Source organism: Odontomachus brunneus, unplaced genomic scaffold (assembly GCF_010583005.1).
Source record: "Odontomachus brunneus isolate Ranch 3 - 2012 unplaced genomic scaffold, Obru_v1 Obru_scaffold_384, whole genome shotgun sequence".
NCBI lineage: Eukaryota > Metazoa > Arthropoda > Insecta > Hymenoptera > Formicidae > Odontomachus > Odontomachus brunneus.
The window spans coordinates 52,915-58,901 of NW_022639834.1; the positions used below are offsets into that span (position 1 = coordinate 52,915).

Below are 5,987 nucleotides of genomic sequence, written 5' to 3' on the forward strand. Positions count from 1 at the left end.
GGGTACGAGAGGGCGAGGACCGTCATCGTCGCCGCTTCAGCCGATCCGAGGGCCGTCTCCAAGATTTGTAAGACCACTCCTCTGCTCCGTAGTCGTCCGATTGTCGAAATTCGTGTCGTTATCGCACACGTACCGTGTCTCGTCCGCGGAGCGGCCGCGCGTGTCATAAGGTTCACCCGAGCAGATCGTCCCCGGGTTTTTCATTGTAGCGAACTTATTACCATATCGCGATTAACGACTCTCTTGGCGAACTTTATCGCGCTTCTTACCGGGACGTGCGAGAGTCCCACGAATAAACTAAGTACTCTCGAAAACGCGTGGAGTCATTGTCGCTCGTTCTAAACCCATCCCGTCTCCGACTTTAAAATCCTAGGAGCAACCGGTCCCGACGGTTCCGGGACACGCGAATTTTGTGTAACGCATCGCATCTTGCGTTTTCCGAGGTGGTGCGGCCTTTCCGCACCTGGCGCCCAACTACTGCTTACGCTTTAGTGGCGTGCTTCGGGGCCGACGGCAATTGCCGACGCGGCTGACAGGCGACTGTCCGCCGTTGCTCGCGAAATAATCTCGCAAGTCGCGTCGCAGTGTATACATGTTTTGTGTATAATTGTATATTTTGTGTATCTATATGTGTCATGTGTGTCTGTATATTATAAAATGTAGTATTCTCATCCTGCTGCAATGTCCTTGCGATATCGTCGATGTCATTATCGATCATCCCAGGTACGATGGTAGCTGGTGCTGTGTTTCTCTTCGGCGTTGGGCCCTCAATCGAAGACTGTTAACGCAATGGTTATTGATGACGCGTGCTCGCTGATCCATGTATCTCTAAATATGACAACGTAAACAACATTAATAAAATATGAATTTTATGATACGATATATTTTATGTTAATTGTTAATCTTATAACATCCTATACGAGTAAAGAGAATATATATGTTGTACAACTTACCTCTATTCCATATGTATTAAAGCGGCGATAATGTATTTCGATGATTCCATTTCATCATCTCCATTACTGTCGCTGTTGTCCAACGATGCTTTTTCGTCCAAAAGCATTCTATATCCTTTCGCACTAATTTCGTTTAACGCAATAAGATGAATATCGCTGCTGATGTTGCTACATTTATAGACTTGAAACGCTGATGATGACATGCCAATGTTATAAAAATTTTCTACCTCTAAAAATCGTTGTACAGCTATACGATAACAATGTTTGTCCGCAATTATATCCGAAAAAATACAGATCGATCCATCTCGCAAAATACAGCAATTGTCTTGCAAATTAATACATAGGCATATATTATTAAATTGAATTTTATAATAATGAATGCTATTTTGGCTGTTATTACGTGGCATTGATACATGAGTGGACAGATCAATATTGCGATTACCGTCTCGTCCATGATGTCGTATTTCTGCCATTCGATTAAAAAATTGTTGCAAAGGTAGACCCGGTTTTCTGCAATATTTTCTAAAAATAGACATATTATTTTCATACGGAAAAGCAGAGAATGATTCTAAATTTCCAAGACGTCTAACGTCATTAGTAAGATGAAGTAGACCGTGAACATTAGCCTATTGAAATTTAAACCATAAAGAGTATTACAACACAATACAAATTTTTGCAATGCAAGTTCTGCGAACCTCAAGTACTTCTCCGATGGACACTTTAAAAGCAAGACTCTTATAGCGCCGTGTAGGAGCAAGAAGTGTTTATACAATTCATCATTTAAGATACCATACATTACAACTAGTCCTGTGTACAAAAGAAACTGGCGAAATTCTGTTGCTTTGTACTTGGAATATACATCTAAAGATCTAGGGTGTCTTGAAAATTCTGTAGGACAATATTGTTTTAACATACTTAAACGAGCACTAATTTTTGAAATCGATATTCCCGATAGCTCCGTGAATATTTGTCATGTACCCAGGCAGACAATTGTTTTTTTTACAATACCTAAGCATACTAGATGCATATATTCAAACGGAACTTGTGAAACCATTCCCATTGGTAACACAGATAATGGGCTTGTACCCTCTTTGTGATGATTGTCATCACAATGCAATTTGTTCATCGGTACGAAGAAGATGATTCACACCATTGAATACATAATGACCTTTAATTAGTGTGCCTCGTACTTTGCACTTGGAACATGGGTGCTAAGACATGTGGCCACGGTGATTTAAAATAAAAGCACGAGCAGGTACATCAGCTATAAACGACTTTAATCTCACTGGTATTAAATTGCCACGAAAATTAACACCTCCATTGGATATAATTGATTTTACATCGGTAATGAATTTTTGAAAGAAAACATTAGCATTTTTAGGTTTTTGTGTACCTTTATAAATTCCTACAACTATTGGTTTTATATCTTTCACATTTGATATTCTACATTGAATTGGCCAAATTTGAATAGTTCCTGATTTATCCAATGAACATCCATCAGTATTGAAATTGAGTTCTAATTCTCTAATAAGAGATACAAATGAAGCGTTAGAGAGATTTTCAAGAATTGCTACTTCCATGTTAAAATGTAAATATTGTCCTGGTTCGATATCATATACAACAACACGATGCCTTGGTGTGTTTAAAAGAGTTCTAACATCTTTTGGCAAGCACTTTTGGCTTTAGAGAAGCACGTATGTGTTTTTAAAACAGACAATACACTATTACCTTGGCAATGCGTTAAATTACAGTCAACAAAGTAAGAGGCTAAATTTTCACTAAAGGATGGCTCTGACAAAGTAGTAGAAACTGAAGAGAATGCACAAGAAGCATCAGAAGAAGTGGAAGAGGAACACGATGCTGTATCATCTTTAACGTTTACACTTGTACTGACGATATTTTCCTTAACGATATTACAGTTATTGGAATAATAACATTCTGCAACAGATAAAGCAGGAATATCTTGCAACGCAGACTTATTATATTCTACATGTATAACGTTACATATGCATTTTACAGGACATTTTTGTATGCGCAATACGTGTCTTATTTCTGTCATAACCCTATTTCGCTGTCTCATAGATAATTTATGCAAAGATTTATGCGAGGTAGATAATTTTAAATGTGGTTTCATATTTACGTAACTTTGTAGTTGCAACTCCAGGCCAAATGTAGTATCCTTGAAGCAAAATTCACAAATTCGTCGAGTATAGCTCATTGCAAGAACAGTTGCATTCGGAATGCAAACAGTTGAACTCGGATTGACCGAAAACGTAGGCCTGTTCTTTTTCGTTGCAATTTTCGTTTAAAAATGAATCAATTGATTTTTAAATAAATCAAATAACAAGGAGATTTGGGATAACAGAGGTTTCTCTGCTGCGACTGTCTTACACCTCCGCTATCCCAAACTTCCTTATTTGATTAAAAAATAAATCAAATATCTAGGAGGATTGAAACAGCGGAGATTTACAATAGCCACAGCATAGAAACCTCTGTTATCCCAAAGCTCCTTATTTGATTAATTTAAAAATAAAAATAAATCAAATATCTAAGAAGTTTAAGACAATGGAGGTTTAGGAAACCATAGCATACGTGCAAATACAAGTCGTTCATATGACACTTCTCCTAACTTTTATAATGATAAAGTTTGTGGATTTCGATTCGCGAAGCAGATATTTGTTGGGTCAAAATTCTTATTCAACGTGTACAAACAACGTGTCGATTGAGTACACTTTCATCGATATTGAAGGTGAGAAATGTTAAAGTGAATAATTACCTCAATAACGTTAACGTTAAGGTCAATAAAGATATGCCTAATGCACGAAATATATTAATGTGTACATCATCATATTTTCAAGATATTCCGGATGGACCGGCAAAAACGCGTAGTGCATAAGCCGTTGTGCTATCAAACAACGTCGTCGGATAAGGGCCCAACGCGGAAGAGAAGCACAACACCAGCTAACATCGTGCCTGTGATGATCGATAATGACATCGACGATATCGCAAGAACATTACAGTAGGATGAGAATACTACATCTTATAATATTGAGACACACATAACACATACAGATATACAAAATATACAATCATACACAAACATGCATATACATACAAACATTTCATCCTTCACAGATCACGCTACACATGCACAGACCCACACAAACACTGAATACACCCCACACATACAGACACACACAAACACATTCACGCACACTTCACCAGTAGTGTTCCACGAGGAAAGACAAAATACACAAAATTTTACATTAGGCACAGAGTGTGGGAAAATATTTTATACTAATAAAAATTTGCCCCAGTCAGATGTTACAGGTACTACATACATAGAACAGGTTCTATGCAAGATGTACCAGCAACGTGGACAAAATCGAGGACATGCTGCTTATCATCCAGAGGATATTCTACTACACAATATAAATAAAAGGTACGCGCCTCGTTATATGTAGCAGGTATATTTAAGTTCGATAAATGTTAACAAAATACATGATTATTTGTGGGTGCTTTCCAATTGCTTAACACATCTTAACACACACGCACACAAAACTAGTTTATTGGTCACATATTATCTAAAATATCTTGTAAGATAATACGCAACCAATAAACTGGTTTTGTGTAACATAGTGTATGCAACTGGAAAGCATCCTGTGTCAATAATAATATGCGTTGAAATTTGTCGGTAATTATACAATATAGGAATTGAAACTCGTATGATCTTTAATATCACAACTTTTATTACAATTTTTTTTTTACTTACAGAACAAAAGGGGAACGAATCTTTACTATGAAGGCAGAAATGAAGTAAGTATCTCATACTTTATATATAAAACATACATATTGAAAATAAAGTTAAACTCGATACGCGATAACAGAAAGAGCGATTGTGTGTTAATGATAATATGAGTACAGTATCTTTGTGACGACAAGAATTAAAATACATATTTTAATTCAGGCTTTTAATATCAGGACTTTAGTTACTATTGTTCTGTTATTTACAGGAAAATGAAGGAACAATTAAATACCGTGGAGGCAGACATGAAGTAAACGTTTCATATAACGTTATTATTAATATGTGCAGTGTTATACATAATAATATGATCGTGTTAATTTAAATTTTGCAGGAAAATAAACGGAATATTACAAAAAATATTAACATGTGTTCAGGATCGTCATATCACACCACAAAAGCCAGCGCTACTACCTATTACATCGCTCCATGTAACGTCCAAGCCTCCAAAAACTTTAAAACTTTCGCGTCACTATAATATTAAAAGGCCATAGTGGCCATTGGCCGATTTGTGCTAACTGAGTAATAACATAAGTAGTATTTTAAGCGAAAACCTATTTTAACAGCGGATTTAATAATTCAATTGTTAAAAAGGGCCGAGATTAAATTATAAAATCGTCAACAGTACAATAAAAGTACTCTAGTATGATAATATATTATTGCAATTAATGGGGAAGTATAAAAGGCCATACATAACAACAGAATTATTAATACAATTAGAATAATATAAAATATTCGCGTTGCGAACTCGCATGGACACGAACGAACGATAACAAAATGATATCATCGCGTCGCTATGCATCACGCCACCGTGCATCACGTCATTCAGCCACCCGCATGCAGTACCAGGAAGCTGAAGAGTAGTGGAATCCCTTTAATGAAGGCCGACTTGGGACCACCATGCCACCCTGCAATTCGGCGCTGCAGCCCGGCCGCCGTCGGAAGCCGCCGGAGCCTATATAAGCCTTGCCACCGGAGCGCGCGAGCGTTAGTCGCGGTAGTCACGGTATTCGCGGTAGTCGCGTTAGTCGCGGTAGTAGCGTTATTCGCGTTAGTCACAGTAGTCGCGTTATTCACGTTAGTCGCGGTAGTCACGTTAGTCGAGGTAGTCACAGTCGCGAGTAGTCGCGAGGAGTCGCAATCGCAGTGCTTCATCATTTTTCATTACGACACACATAATTTTAGTTCAGTTCAGTTCATCATTTTTCCTCGCGACACTCACACGTAATTTT

The 5,987-nt window shown here is 37.6% G+C and overlaps 1 pseudogene; it reads right to left on the bottom strand.

Moving 5' to 3' along the window:
- Positions 1 to 955: 955 nt before the first annotated feature.
- LOC116853621 lies at positions 956 to 2,977 on the bottom strand (annotated as a pseudogene).
- Between the last annotated feature and the right edge of the window lie 3,010 nt (positions 2,978 to 5,987).